Raw genomic sequence first — 15,479 nt, 5'->3', positions numbered from 1 at the left:
TTAACATGTAATAGTACAGTAATATAAATAATTATTGACAAAATGTATATTTCAGATGTTAGCCACATTGGTAAGTTAGCTAAAAAGATAGCCATATTAGACAGTTATCATTGCCATTAATTGCCTAGTTTGTCACAAAATAAATTACACTTGTTTGACTTAGATGTGAGGGCATGGGCTTGAGCATGATGTAATTATGTTATCTATCACATTCGCTAACCTGTCTGTCTTTAAATTATTTAAACATGCCGGTCGGCGGGTGCTTAGCCAAGTCTGATGTGTTGGCTCCCTTGGTTTGCAGGGATCTAAAACATGTCTCACAGACAGGCCTCGTGGTGTCCGTAGGCTTGCCCTCACTGTCAGAGATATAGCTCAAATACTTGCAAATTTCGCTTCTGGCGTCTTTTTTGTCAACAAGCCGAGGCGCAGCGGCAGCTGCACTCCCACTTGCAGCCATGCTTCTCGTTTTCTCACATGCTCTGGCAGCTAGCGCGTGGCCGCGTGCACGAGAGAGGGGAGGGACTTAGAACGTGCTTGAGAGGGGCGGGACTGCAGGGCAGGCACGGCTGCAGTGCAGGGAGTGGAAGCAGAGCGCTGAACACACACGGCTCTTATTAAAACGGCGCTTTCTCACCGGAGTACTTTTCCCCGTCATTCTTAAAGTACCGATACTAATGAAACGGAGGAATCGTACCGTTTTTAACGGCAGGGTATCGCGGTACCTTTCAAGTATCGGTACACCGTGCAACACTAATACATACTAATGCATACAGACAGTAAGCCCATTAGGAGTAATACATGTCACATGAACCATCCATAATGCACTGCTTTATGACGCCACCATGCATCCTGCATAAGAGAAACAGATGCATGGTGCGACAGCAGGATAAAGAAAAGGCTCCGTCTATAGCTCCAACAACAGAAGTCATTCTGTCAGCACTTTCCAAACGCCAGCTCTCATGCAGTCAATTAAGTTCAAGGTGAGACAGAAATGTTTTGTCATTTAAACGGTTTTGCTCCACTAGGGCGGAGCATCAATTCAGTCATCTCCACTCCGGAGGTGACAAAGGGCTGGCAGCGGAGTTTAAATGTGACACTGGGTACACATTTCTGAGGCCATTATACCAACCTGATGTGAGGCAAGGCACTGTGCAGGAGCTCATACAGATGGGAACCAACGAGGGGCTCCTCCCGAGGAGAACGAGCAGTCGTCCCTGCCAGATCCACCCCCCACTCACACACTCCTAAATCCAATCACATGCTATCGATTAGGAAAATCAATCTGGTCACAAGCTCAGAGGGAGATGCTGAAATGCTCAATACATTTTGAAGTCAGAAATGGAATTAGACTTTTACAGGCTCAAATAATGCACCCTGGTTTAGTGCATGATAAAACTATGCATTCCTCTTATTAAGAAAAATAATCCTTTATTATGGAGCCATCCACCTGTGTGAAAATACTTTAACTATCCCCCCTTCTACCGTCTACATGTTATCATCTGAATCAAGAACTGGTGTTTTAATCTAAAAGGTTAAGCAGGATATTGTAATTTCTAGAAGGCATTCACTTTGTGTTACTTCACAAGCTCTTTTCAAGTGGAAGGATGAAAGTATGACAGAAAAAAACAATGTTGTCATAGATTATTTTATCCAAAACTAAATCTAAAGTGTTATTAGTAACACACATATTTTAAAGGTTGTATAATTTTAACAAAACCAAATCGTGAATTCTGCAGCTGATATTTGCAGAAACAGCAGCCTGTGAACAAGATTCCTATCTTCATTCCTCTTCTCTGGCCTATTAGTGGTCAGATCAGGAGGTCCCAATGGTTTAGGGAGGCGTAAATACTAACCGTCATTTCCATTCATTTGTATGCAGCTGCAGGTGCACTACCTCATTATGTATTCAAGCCCAAACCTGCCTCCCAAACAGGCCATAAATTAACTTCTTTTAGAGCTTCGGCCTCGGAGAAGCATTGCATCTTTGTTTGAATCCTCTTCACTGGTCCAAAGTTCACAAGGCGAAAAAAAAAAAACTCAAACAAAGGGAAAAGCAATCAATATTGTTGCAAAAAAACTTGACTGTAAGATGCACATAGACAAATGCAGGAGATTTTACAGAGTAGTAAAGAGGTTGATGTAGTGCGGCTGTATCAGGCTGTGTCAGTTTCATAGCTGTTGGGTTCCTTTTAACACCAGCAACAGCGTCGTAAGAGTGGCTTGGATTGCTTGAAATGCTAAGTTGACATTTTTGGGTCCATATCTGCACTCCAGCCTATAAAGAATCCTTTTTACTCTTACGCATTATTTTTCCATGGGCCACTTTAGCTGTATTGGGGCTAGGGTTAACAATATTATACAACAAACTGCTTTCTTTTGGGATACAGCATGTCAAGTTCACTGGACACACATATTGAAGGGCAAACACTCTTTAGCACAAGGATGGTATCTCAGTCTCCATTCATACAATGAATACACATCTGCACAAGCTACTTAATGCTTTACGCTCCCCTCGACGTGCGAGCTTTGTCTCTCTGCCTGCAGAACTTGTCGAGTGTTAAAATGTGTCTGCTAAGTGTTTAACCCCCCTGGGGACAACTTAACTACAGTATGTGTCACATTAGGGTGGAGGGGTGGCTTTAAGGAAATAAAAACTGCAGTGTGAAGCATGAAAATGTTGCACTGGTCATGTTCACGTCTACACTTGAGCTGGATGATGAAAACAGCCTTGAAGCGCTTTATAAAATTAAATGCATATTCACAATGAAGTGAAGTGGAATTAAAAAAGTGAATGCAAAAGTACAAAATGGCATTCTAGCATCACTTGACTTATGGTTAACCAACCTTCTACTTGAATACAAAGAAGCGTACAAGTGCCTTCATTTCCTCTAGTTCCAGTATTTATTGTCAGGATTGACCATGACCTCGCCCTATCAACACACCCTCACTGAAGTGGTATAACATCTAAGTGATGTAAAGTCATAAGTGCATCACCCGCCCTTCCTTTATCATGCTAATCACTTGTTGGGGTAGAATCCAGCCACCATATTGTTTGCATCCGATAATCCCATCATCACGTCGGTAAATATGTGCTCGTGAAAAATATATGATTTGATTTACCAAATATATATAAAGATCTCCAAAGACACTTTTATTCTCAAGTTTTTTGCAGGGTTTAGATGAACATAGCTTTTAACAAAAATGCTTTGCATGAACCTGAACTGATATAAATACAACATGTGCTATGCCTTTAGCAACTTATGATATTTTTGATATGATAGTTATCTTCTGTTTTCTCTGATTTGTATGCGTAAATTGCTCCCAAACATTGGGCTTACTTCTCACAGAGCCATACAGAATCAAGAAACGTATCATCTGTTCCTCCCATCATGCACCATCTGAAGTCTCCACTGTAAGCTCCACTTCCTGCAGGGGGTTGTGAAAGCTCGAGTCAAACCCTTTGTGCGGAGCTCTTTATGAGAGCGGACAGCTAAAGTGTCGAGGGGCGCAGACCTTGAGGACCTCTCCTCGGCCATGTGCTTTCTCTGCTTTTGGATTTTCGTCATGTGACATTCCTGCCAGAGAAAGGGCCCCATAAGAGCGACCTGTCTCCTCCTAACAGCAACTCTGCTCTGAGGGACCTTAGAAAAACCAGAGGGCCCTTCTGAAGCTGTAGGTGAGACAGGGCCTGCAGGAATGTTAATACAGCACAGTAAATGGCTTGCAGAAAGCTTTTGGCACAGAACTAACGTATTATGTTTAAAAACAGAAGAAATATCATATGCATTGCATACAAGCTTTCTGATATGTATGGGATTAAACTGGAGATATAACCATCCTTTTATCTAAAAATCAAAGAGGAAAAATAATCCATGAAAACATGAAGCTTCATCTGTGAAGATGTTTCTGTAATTCATGTCAGCATCCGCTCGGATAAACAATCATTCAACCGCAAAAACCGATTTTAAAATCCATCATTTCGAATATCTTCCTTAATTCCCTACTTACAAGGAACTCGTGCAACGCTGCTTATAATAAATAAAGCACAAAACAAGTGTAATCTCGTGATGTGCAGGGAAAATTCAACAGTTTTCCATGTAAAGGATATATGAATAACTAAACCTTAGCTCCATATGCTATGGTGTGTGGTTCATTGCTCCATTGTGGTTAATAAATAACCATCAGGAAGACAAAACAGAGTAAAAGACATGTCTAAATATCGTGAGGGCGCATACTGTAGTTATCAAGGTTTCTATTGGTCCACGGTATGCAGTAAAGGCTGATCTGTAGCTGTAACTTCTGAATATTCTCTTGACAATTAAAAATGTGGTCTTTAAAATGAAAGAAATTGGGCAAAATTGGAAAATGTTTTGTCTCTTCAACGGTCCAAATGAATCGAAAAATATTCAGGAAACATTTGAGAGGTTGGGAGTTGTCAAGTAATGTAGTCTTGATATCGTTTAATCAGTGTTTCAGGTCTACTGAATACATGCTGTTTCACTGGATGCAACTCAAGCGGATGGAGGAAGTGACCCTGTGATCTGTATCCATGAACACCATTTACTTTGCTATCTGCCTAAAAACTTTTTCTAATCTGTGACTTTACAGAATCTTTCTGACCTCCACAAATACATGTCCAGAAATAATCTCCCATCATTTCCATAGTCACAACCAACCCACAGCCTCAAAAAAGAAAAGAGTTGATTGTAAATTCACTGCGACAAAATACAAATGTCAAATTTGAAAGAGAATGCACAGAATGACCTTGAGCACTTCATTCAACGTATGCCAGATCGACACAGACAAAGCAGCGAGATGAAAACATGAAAAGCTTTTCATTCACTCAGCCCAGGGTCGATTAATAATTGTGCATAGTGGGACATTGAAGGTCTCACTAAAAGAGAAATGCAGGTTCTTTATAATCGATAGGCCTTGGGAATAAAAAGGGACATTTCATCTCAAAACATAAATCATCCAATTTACCACATCTACTTTACAATTAAAGCACAAAAGACGAGGAGAATAGACAGAAAACGTGTGAGCGAGTGAATATTTTTGGGATAGAGTTTGGTTATCCAAACTGAAGCAAAAGTCAAAACCCTCCCTGAACATAATGAGCCGTGAAGCTGCACCCCTCATAAAGCTAACCTAATGAAGAAATGGAGCCTCCATTCATACAGCAACGACAAATTGGATTTCATCCTGCCTTGCAAACGTGTCCAAAAAAAGCAAAAATCAAATCAAATAAATGGAACTGCCAATGCAAATCAGTGCACTAAGTGTCGCAGAGAGAGGGATCATCCAATAACAAAATTAAGATGAAGCATGCTTCCCAATGAGGGCAACAAACTGTATTGGTGTAAAGGTAAATCAACAGGAAGAAATATGTGATACACAGCATGTTGTACAGCAGAATGAGTCACTTTGCAGACAAAATAAGAGCTGGATAACCTTCCTATAAAAAGGCCTGCAATGAATGAATTATTTTAAGTGTTTCATGTCAAGGGTTTCAATCTTTTTTCAGTGAATGAAAAATAGATATATTGTCAAGTGATGAGAAAAACCATACCATTTACTGGAATCAGAAGGCATGGCGAAAACAGTAGATCTAGCATGCACATTGTTATTTCTATCACTATCTCAATGTGTTACTTTACCCGAGATAAGAGATTGAATTAATGCTCTCGTGTTCAGCTCACTGTCTGGACTGCAACACAACAGCTTCAAGGGAACAATTATTCTATTTTCAAACAGCGCCGCGTCCTATCAGGCATCACACCAGATGTCAAGTTCAACTGCTGTTATATTAAATATAACCCAGATTATATTCCACCAGGAGCAGCACTTATTTATGTGAACACACTGGAAACAAAGAGCATGTTGACATAACCGTTCAGTCAGGAAGCATCAAACGTCCCCTTGTGTTTCAAATCGTGCTTTTTTTCTGTTTTGTGTGTGTGTTTGTGTGTGTGTGTTTGTGTGTGTGTGATGATGCAGATTATATGACAAATGGTACTGCATTCCAGGACATCTAATTGTCAAAACCATCAATATAGTTTATGATATTCTGAAATAGGGGGAAATACATTACACAAAAAGTTCTTGAAAATTGAAAATATAATGGACCATGTTCTAAATATAAAGTAGAGAGGGCATGATGTTGCAGTGCTGAGGAAACTTCTCCTCAGATTCAGTGAGGCTGTGCGACCTTTCCCTCTTTGATTTAGATGTTGAAAGACAGTGTGCTGTCCTCACATCAAAGCCTACTGCAGCCCTGCTCCTCTCTCAGACACAGGACAGCATGTCTCCCTCAGCAGGGCATCATTCACTATTCCCTCTTTTCATACAGTGTGTACATGAAATAGTGATATGTGTTGTGCAGCGTTCAGAAAGCCAACAGTCACACTTTGGAAAAGGGGGATATATAGCCAATAACTTCAATATTTTAAAGCAACATAGTCAAACCATCATGACAAATGCAGATGCTCACACCACTGCATCCATCCTCAAACTCCTGCACATTTTGAACAACAGGAAGAGGCCTGCACTGGTTCACCTCTGATGTATGCATCAGTCCTGAGCTTCAGTCCACACACATGATGGAGGCCTATGTTCAATGTGAATTGTCCAAAATTGAAATGCAAGACTTCAACTTCATTCATAGGCATGCATCCAATATGCAACTTCTTTGCAAAGCCCATTGTTTGGAGCTCCATGTGAGGGTAAAACAACTGCTCAACATTCCCCATACATCAGATCAGAATCAATCATTCAGAAATGGTTAATTAGTCCAACAGGACATTTACATTTTCATATTGGCTATCAATATATCGTGCGTTGATCTGCGCTGATTACACATGAACGCATCGATGGCCAGTTAAAGTAATAAAGGGTGGAAAGCAAGCACATCCACAGTATCTGCTGCAGGGATTCATTGTTGTCGCCCGGAGCTCAATTTGAACATTATTCTGGATGTGCGCACAAACGGAGACGTGCATTTAGTGAAGTCGCACTTACCGCGGGGTTAGAGAGGACTGCTAAACAGCAGGGCTGGCTCACGTCCTTCCATTCAAAGTGTTAGTGATCATTTCTCTCCAAACTGTCTCTCAGGCGGTGGGTAGCGTCCTTGCGCGCGGTGTGAGGGAGGGCTTGATGAAACGGGTTTCGGAGAGAACAACGAATCCAAACAGTTCCCCCCAGCAGATGCGTTCAATATCCCGTGGTAAACAGCCTCGGTCCACAATCCGATTATCGGTGATGTCGCGGAGAGACAGCAGCTTCCTCGTGTGTTATCCACGCGCCTGTCCCTTACATCCCTTTATGGCACAAGCCGTCCTTCGGTGCGGGGGCTACATCACGTCCCATGAAGCTAAAACGCAAAATACCAGCAGCCCTGTCCTCTCTCGCTAACAGAAAAGAGTATCCAGGAGAGGAAATCTGGAGAGAGAAGCTCCGCAGGGGGAAGATCTGAGTTGTTTGGGTCCAAACACTGAGCTCCCTGCACCTCTGACGAACCAAATGTGCGCACTGGCTGGGAGTGAGTGTGTGTGGAGACCAGAGAAAGGTGAGAGGAAAAACTCGGATGTGGATTGCCGCTCTCCACGAATACTCGGGCTCCACCTAGCAGCAAACAGGAGATAGCATGCTCTCCACCTACAGGATGTGTAGCCTCAGGCTGCAAACCAGACCCATGTTATATTACATTCTGTCTGTGCGCCTGTGGCTGCAATATTAATGCCAAATCCACCCTGCCTGTCTCTCAGAAGACTCGTGAAAATGCAAGAACTCTCCATCAACAGCTCAATAAAGGAAAAGTAGAAACCAGGTGAAATAATAATAAAACACTCTGTTTAGGTGTGGCTGAAGGAATGCCACATATGTTTGCAGGTATAATATAGTGCATGTCCAAACTGTCCTCAAATGAAGAGTTCATGGTGCTGTTTCTTGCTGGAAGCTTGTTTTTCATACCGATACATTTGCTGGAGGCTCAATCTTCTTATTCTACAAGAGTGCCTCTGACTTTATATATAAAATAATAGTAAGAAATGGGCTAAAACAAAATGTTTGCCCAAATTTGAACTCAACCTCTCCAGCTGGACCATGCAACCTCTTCATCATCCATTAGCAAATGAATCACTCGTATAACCCTAATTGCAATCAAACATTAATCAGAAGTTCTCCCACTAATGTGCATGTGAACACAGACCTGCTGAAGCTCATGTTCCTCTCTGAGAAACACCTTGAACTGCTGATGAGAAATACCTGGCTGCCTGCCTGTGAAAAGATACAGTGTTATCTCTGCCTGGCACGGTATCCTATGCAGTCTGATGCAAATGGATTTCTGCAGGTAGAGCTCTGACTGAGGCTGCTGCCATTACACCGGCAGCTTCACAGCGACTCCTGAACACACCGCTGCTATCTCAAAAACATAAAATATACAAGAAGCACACAATAACTGTCTCTGCATTAGAGGTAACATGAATATTCCAGCAGTGCTGGAGATGCAGACAGACTGAGAGGATTCTCCTCAGATTCTGATCATTTCTCTTTTATCTTCTGAATAACACACTCCTCATGATAGCAGTGTAAAAAGCTTGGCGCTGCCTCCATTAAGATGGAAAAGCATTTCAAAAACATGGAAATGAGGGCAAGTTATATGTGGTTTAACTGCAGAGAAAGGTAGAAAATCATGAAAGTGATAGGGAAACATCCCTGAACTGCTGCATGAATATATATTTTCACATTTGAAAAGAATGAGAGCTAAAGCTCCAACAATATTTGTATTCAATAGTATTAGGAATTCCTGCTCAAAGTTGTTTAACAAAGACAATCAGTCTGATCAGACAACAGTTTAATGCAATGAATAGCTTACTGTGAAAACATGTCATATTTTATGTGTATAAAAGATCCCCACTAGGAGCATTAAAAATACATTTGATTCTATTATTGTCACAGTGAGTGGATATGCTCCTCACTTCATGCTAATGCTAAACTAACGGTCCTCAGGACAGGAATAATGTTACTGCTGTCAGATGAAAAGCTTTCATTTCTATTAAAGTATCCTTTCAGGGATTTAATAAAACACATTCATTTTCACATGCCTCTTCTGAACTGCAGAATTAGAACGGGTTCAATTTCGGAGGTGAAGTGTTTTAACAAGATCAAATTTAAACACCCACACAACGCGCTCGTCATGATTAACATTTTCATATTATTAAACATCACCGCAATGACTCTTATTCAGGGAACAGAGTCAAAACATACTTTCATAATCTGAACCAGTATTTTTATATTTAGAGTTGATCGCATGACTACTTGTATGGGGTGGATAACATTTGTTTATTAAAGAACAAAAACAGTAGTTAGAACACCTGGCAAGAATGGTTCAATCATAAGAAGAGATTTTCTGTTATTACAACAATCCAGAAGTGATCAATTGAAAATACTTCGAAAAATACAAATAAATATAGAACAATCACTCTTTTAAGCATCTGTTTCAGTAGTTTTCCAAGATATTTAGGTATAAAAGGCAGACGTACAGCATCAACTGTGATGCTTTTCATTCAGAATCACAGCTGGTTCACTGATCATTCAAATAAGTAAACTTGAGTGGCAAAAGAAACAATCAATCCCAAAATATGCATACAAGGACATTGAATATTGTATGTTGTATTAAAAAAGTTAGTGTAGAATGTATTTTGGATTACAAACTCGTTTTTCCCGTGGAGCGAAATGAGAAAGTAACATCTTAGAGAGGACCTATTCTGCTTTGTTTAGGTTTGCTCTGTCGGTGAAAAGAGAACAATTGAATGTTAAAGCAAAATGGTTATTCTGCACAGTGAGTACTTTTAGTTTGTGTACCCAAGTATTCTATTGATACTTTTGTGCTTTCACTTAAGTTATATTTTGATTGCCAAACAGTAACAGAGTATTTCAGCACTTTTAATTGTACTTCTACTTATAATTAAGTACTTTTCCTTGTCAACAGCAACATTTCAGCTCATGGCAACATGTTTTAGTGTGTTTGTAACATGCTAATGCTAGCCTTCAAGCTGTTGACATTATGTGTATGGTGTTTATATTTAAGTATGCCACAAGCTAAAAGTTCAGAAGAAGAGTGTGAAAATGTAGCGAACAGTCATTTTTATAATGTCACACTAATGTCAATGTCTATATCCTTGTAAACAGCGACATTTCCGCTCACAGCAACATTTGTAATTGTTAGCGTATCGTGCTAATGCTAAACCTCCAGCTGCCAAAAATGGATTCACTAAATACAGAGAGTTAAGCACCTGGCTGAGACAGAGTCATAATTGAACGCCGTAAAGTGATGCACGGCTCCATAAAACTTCTGCACAGCGACTCACATGCTGCTGGAAGGAACTCCTGCCAAATATAAAGCTGTTGAAGGAAATGAAGGCTTATGGGGACAGTTGTTGTGCAAAGTGAATCCAATAATGAAGAAGCCATTTTCCCTGTTTATCCACGCTAGCATGCCGAGGAATGATCCTCTCCAGTGCTGACACTTACACATGCAGCCGAGCTTAAAGTGCCCAGACACCTAGGAGCTCTTCTGCAGCTGTTTGTGTGTGTGCTTATGGAGAAGCGATATTAGGACTAATTGTACAACAATGACAACATTTGCAAAGTGCTCGGTAAAAGGTTAGAAGACATTTCTACGTTATGGTGAAATAAAACGTCTCCTCTCTGTTCAAGTTACAGCTGTTCTTGACCTCAAAGCCCCCCTGCAAGACACACTCACACACACACTTTGATCCCGTCTGATAGCTTCTGTAACAACACACACTCCCTGCTGCCTTTGTTCCTCACACACCAGAGATGTAATTCACACTGACACTAGACATCTTTGTCAGGTAAGCCTGTATTGTATTTGGCTACTGCTATTTATCTTGTTCTACCTTGGATGTGTACTTATTTACATTTTTATTTTGTTAATGTTGCATGTCTTTTTATTTGATAGCGTTTTATTTTCGTCTTCATCTATTCCGTCCCTTTGCTGTAACAATGTACATGTTCCGTCTGCTCAAAACAGCAGACATAATGCCAAGGTGAATGCAACACTCACCATATTACTGTTGGTGAGTCATTGGTCTCCATTTTTCCATCAGCCCATCCGGGCTTTGTTGCCCTTGTGCCGCGACTAAAAATTAAATAAATTCCTGGGAGGCCGTTTCCCTGTCAAGCCGCAGCAAAAAGATTCATCTTATTGGCAACATTAGCAGGACGAATCAGAAGAAATAAATGTATATGTATGTGCAGGACACTTACACAGACTTCATTCTGATTTGGCTGCTTCACACTTACAAAATGAAGCCTCATAACCAAATGTAAAGATATATTCTGCTGTTTTTAGGTTTCCCTTCCCTGTAGTGTGTTATATAGCTTTTTGTGCAAAAGCTTAAATGCCAAAGTTCCCTCCAGAGGGACACATCTTATGATTTGAGTTCTGATGCCGATATGCACCCATTCTGTAGGTGTTTCTTGAGAAGTGGGCTGTGAGCTTCACGCACATGACCACCCACAGTCAGTAGGCACGACACGCTGCCTACTTCCAGCATTACATCAGCTGTGATAAACTATCAACACCTCCGTCCTCCGTCTCTTTCACCCACTGCGGACTTAACTCAACGAAGGAGCGTTCCAAATGTTAGCAAAAAGCAAACAGGGTCAACTCAACCCCACATTTAAGAAAGCACAGCAAACATGAACTGATGCTGATGATATTCAAATCAGTTGACAGAATATATAACTATTAACTAACTAACACGTCTCAAAACAACAATTAAAGCTTGAATTACAATTGCTCTGTGTGTGTTTGCATTTCTTCTTTTTTTAGGATCAAGGATAACTAAGAGATATTGACTTGTGTCCTAATGTGTCCTAATGAACAGTGGTATTATGATTTTGGACACAAACTAAAAAGAAATATACAGTATAATTCAATGTAGTGAAATCAATGACTTTCTCTACTGGAGGAGTGTGTGCAGTGAGTGTGTGTAGCACACACTCCTACTTTCATGGAGGCAGAGGTGTGTGAGTGGGAAACGGAAAGATATTATAACAGCTCTACACTTTTAAATTGTCTTTACTATTTAACTTTATTAACTTGGGTTAGCAGCATAGCTCTGAAGCTTTGTGTTATGTTTATTTAAATAATTTATTTCCCACTTGTATGTTATAAGTTGATCTTTTTTTGCATGATATCTTTTTCCAGCTACTTCCCATCGTAATTCATATTATAATGAATTACTCCAACTAAAACTACATTTTTTGTTTTGCTGGGATATAATAAAATAAAACTGATTAACGGTTACACGATTTGATTCAGCAAATCCTTAAAAAAGTTAAGTGTTAGTTAAAGTTTTTTTTAAGTGTGTCTGTTTGCGTGTGTGCAAATGTGTCAAATGTATATCTTTAACCTAACAAAAAATAGTATATTAATAAACATACACCCATAGTCAGTGTCTCTGTGAGCTGCATTATATTTATGTTTGACCTTTGCTGTATTTAAACCCCCACATGACTAAAAGATATCTGCAAGAGAAACACAGCAGCTCACACACACTGACACACACACTGACAAAGGCAGAGACTAAAGCTTTGTGCTAAAAAAAAAACGGTTCATATCCAGTGATTCAACACTTTCTAAAAGTTATACTCAGTTTTTTTTTTGCAAAACTTGCAGAATTTGCACTTGTTAAAATTTTCATTTTTGAAAGTTTATTTTAACAGTGCTGGTTCTGCTCCTTATGTTATTTAAAGGTAAGTTTGGGAGAGAAGAGATCAAGCATTGAACAGATACACAGAACGGCCCTTTTTTTACTCCTATTTCAAAGTTTAATTGATTTCACACATTCTGCTTTGAACAGAGATCACTGGGTGCAGAGTAAACTGTGCTGCTGCTGTTTCTAAGGGGCTATCCCAACCGTTTTTTGCCAATACAAAGACTGTAAGGTAAAGTAGAAGCAGATAACACACATTGATTATGTTTAGAGAGTCTAACGAGCAGAGGAAATAACTTCCATCAAATATTGGGATGCAATCAGGGACAGGAAGTCAATAATTCACTTTTTAAGCTTGAAATTAGTCAATTCAGAGAACAAAACTTGTGTTTCTCTAATTGCTCTGACTGTGGTTATGAAAGGCATGAATCAAGATTTTGGGAAATTCTCTTATTCGTTTTCTTGCTATAAAAATATAGAGGTCATTCCAGAATTGGAGGACAATTTAGACACCAACATTTTTGAAAAATGAACCTTTTATTTAATTAATTTTTTTATGTATTTAGGAAAAACAGATAATAAACCATCAAAAAAAGTGATTTGCCCAGCTAGGCATCAAATGTATATTTTCTAGGGCCGGGACTTTAACGCGTTAATTAAGATTAATTAATTACACAAAAATTAACGCGTTAAAAAAATTAACGCATTTTAATCGCACTTATTTTTGCACCGCGGAACGTTTCTCACTGGATGAGTTTCAGGCGTACCGATTATACTGGAGCACCAACTAACGTTCATGACTTCAGACAACAACAAACCACAGTGAACAACAGTGGGAAATGTTGTTTTAAAAAACGGACGGATGGAAGCGTCGATAAGAGCACGGTTGTGTGTAAATTATGCAAAAAGGAATTCGCATATCACCGCAGCACATCAAGCCTCAAGTATCACCTCAATGCAAAACATATAGCAGCTAGCGTGGAAGCTAGCCTCTTTTATCGCGTTCACACCAAAAAGAACCGGTACTAAAATTAGTTCATGAGAACCTTTTTACCCCCACGAAAGTCCCTGCTAGAGAGCAGAGAGCTGCTAGAGAGCAGGGACTTTCGTACGGCTCTCTTGTGAGAAAAGAGCTATATTTCTGATTGGCTGGGCGGATTGCAAACCACGCCCCGTAAAACTCCCAAAAAGTTTGGTGAATTTTATTATCCTCGCATTAGCATTATTAGCATTAGCCCAGCGCAGAAACGCAGAGAAACTAATTTATGGCAACACAAAATAAAACATGGGAGCGGTGGAGATGAGGAGGTGTCGGCGTTCTGGCGATTTACTCGGAAGGCTGCTGGGACTCCCTAATCCACCCCCAGGTTCAAAGAGTTCTCATGAACTAAGTTCTCATGAACCTTTGTGGGAAAAGTACTGCGGTGTGAATGCGCCTAATGGTATACTAAAATCCATGTGAAAAAAATTGCTTCTCACTGTTCTCAGGTCAAATATTTATATGTGATTAAAAATGCGATTAATTTCGATTAATTAATTACAAAGCCTCTAATTAATTAGATTAATTTTTTTAATCGAGTCCCAGCCCTAATATTTTCCAATGAAGAACTACCCCTGTTACTCTAATTATAGTAACAGGGTTGAAAATCAATGCTAATTTGAGCTTTAACCTCAGGAATTATTGCTAGATGTAGCATGTACTGTAATGTTACTTTCAAGGCAAGGACAAACTTGGATATCTAATGAAAGAAAGATAAATTTGAAATTAATATGCTTTATTCTGATAATATGAGTAACAGGGTTGAGTGGGTCAGAGTGCCACACTCTTTTAAGACTGAAAAGATTGTAAAAATATGGAAAATAAAAGAGAGGCACCCTACCCCTACACCGTTTGCGCGGAGGGTCCGCCATATTGAGGGCTGTTCCAAACCAACGAGTGTGTAGCGGTGTGGAGGGGGAGTGGGCTATCGAGCCCTCAAACAGCGAGTCTGCAGCGGTGCTGACTTGAGACCGGTCTCCATAGATATATATAAACTAGGGCTGTCAGTCGATTAAAATATTTAATCGCATGATTGTCCATAGTTAATCGCGATTAATCGCATATTAATCGCACATTTTTTATCTGTTCTAAATGTACCTTAGAGGAATATTTTTCAAGTTTTTAATACTCTTATCAACATATGAGTGGACAAATATGCTTTATGCTAATGTTTATTATCATTTGAACAATGACAAATATTCTCATGAATATTAAACACAACAACCTCTGAACATTACAAATATTCGCCTCAATTCAACCTGGAACCTCTCTCATACAATAATACAATACAAATGGGGGGGGTGTGTGTGTGTGATAGATCGTTAGAGCTATGTGCAACTCAAGGCATATGCTCGAACGGGAGCTGCCTGGACGCTGCAATCATGTTGCGCGCACTATCCGTGCTGAGTGTGCTGACTTTTCGTACAATGTCCCACTGTCTGGCTTCCTGCATAAAGTCAAGTGCTCGGCGCAGTTGTGGCGAAATGTCGCTCCTCTGTTTTCATTTAAACAGCTCCATATCCGTTAGCGCAGCTAGCTAGCACCAGATGCTAACAACAACAATGCACGTAAGGTCTGTCTCTCGCTCGCTCGGGCCACACATACACACACCCTCCCGGTCCTCCCAATAGCCAGTCGGTGCCTGCCGGTGAGCGTGGAAGTGTGGTCTGCCACAAGCGGGCGGCAGGAGCGGGGCT

General features: G+C 40.2%; 1 protein-coding gene across 1 annotated transcript in view; it reads right to left on the bottom strand.

Moving 5' to 3' along the window:
* The window catches only part of LOC117559180 (adhesion G protein-coupled receptor L3-like), a 232,893-nt gene extending 225,351 nt beyond the window's left edge, over positions 1–7,542 (bottom strand). Inside the window, 1 exon segment of the mRNA XM_034235900.1 lies at positions 7,018–7,542. The gene's annotated coding sequence lies outside the window, so the exon portion shown is untranslated.
* Between the last annotated feature and the right edge of the window lie 7,937 nt (positions 7,543–15,479).

The sequence above is a fragment of the Gymnodraco acuticeps genome, unplaced genomic scaffold (assembly GCF_902827175.1).
Source record: "Gymnodraco acuticeps unplaced genomic scaffold, fGymAcu1.1, whole genome shotgun sequence".
Taxonomy (NCBI): domain Eukaryota; kingdom Metazoa; phylum Chordata; class Actinopteri; order Perciformes; family Bathydraconidae; genus Gymnodraco; species Gymnodraco acuticeps.
Note: the sequence above shows the minus strand (reverse complement) of the source record. Positions and strands in the feature narration are given on the sequence as shown.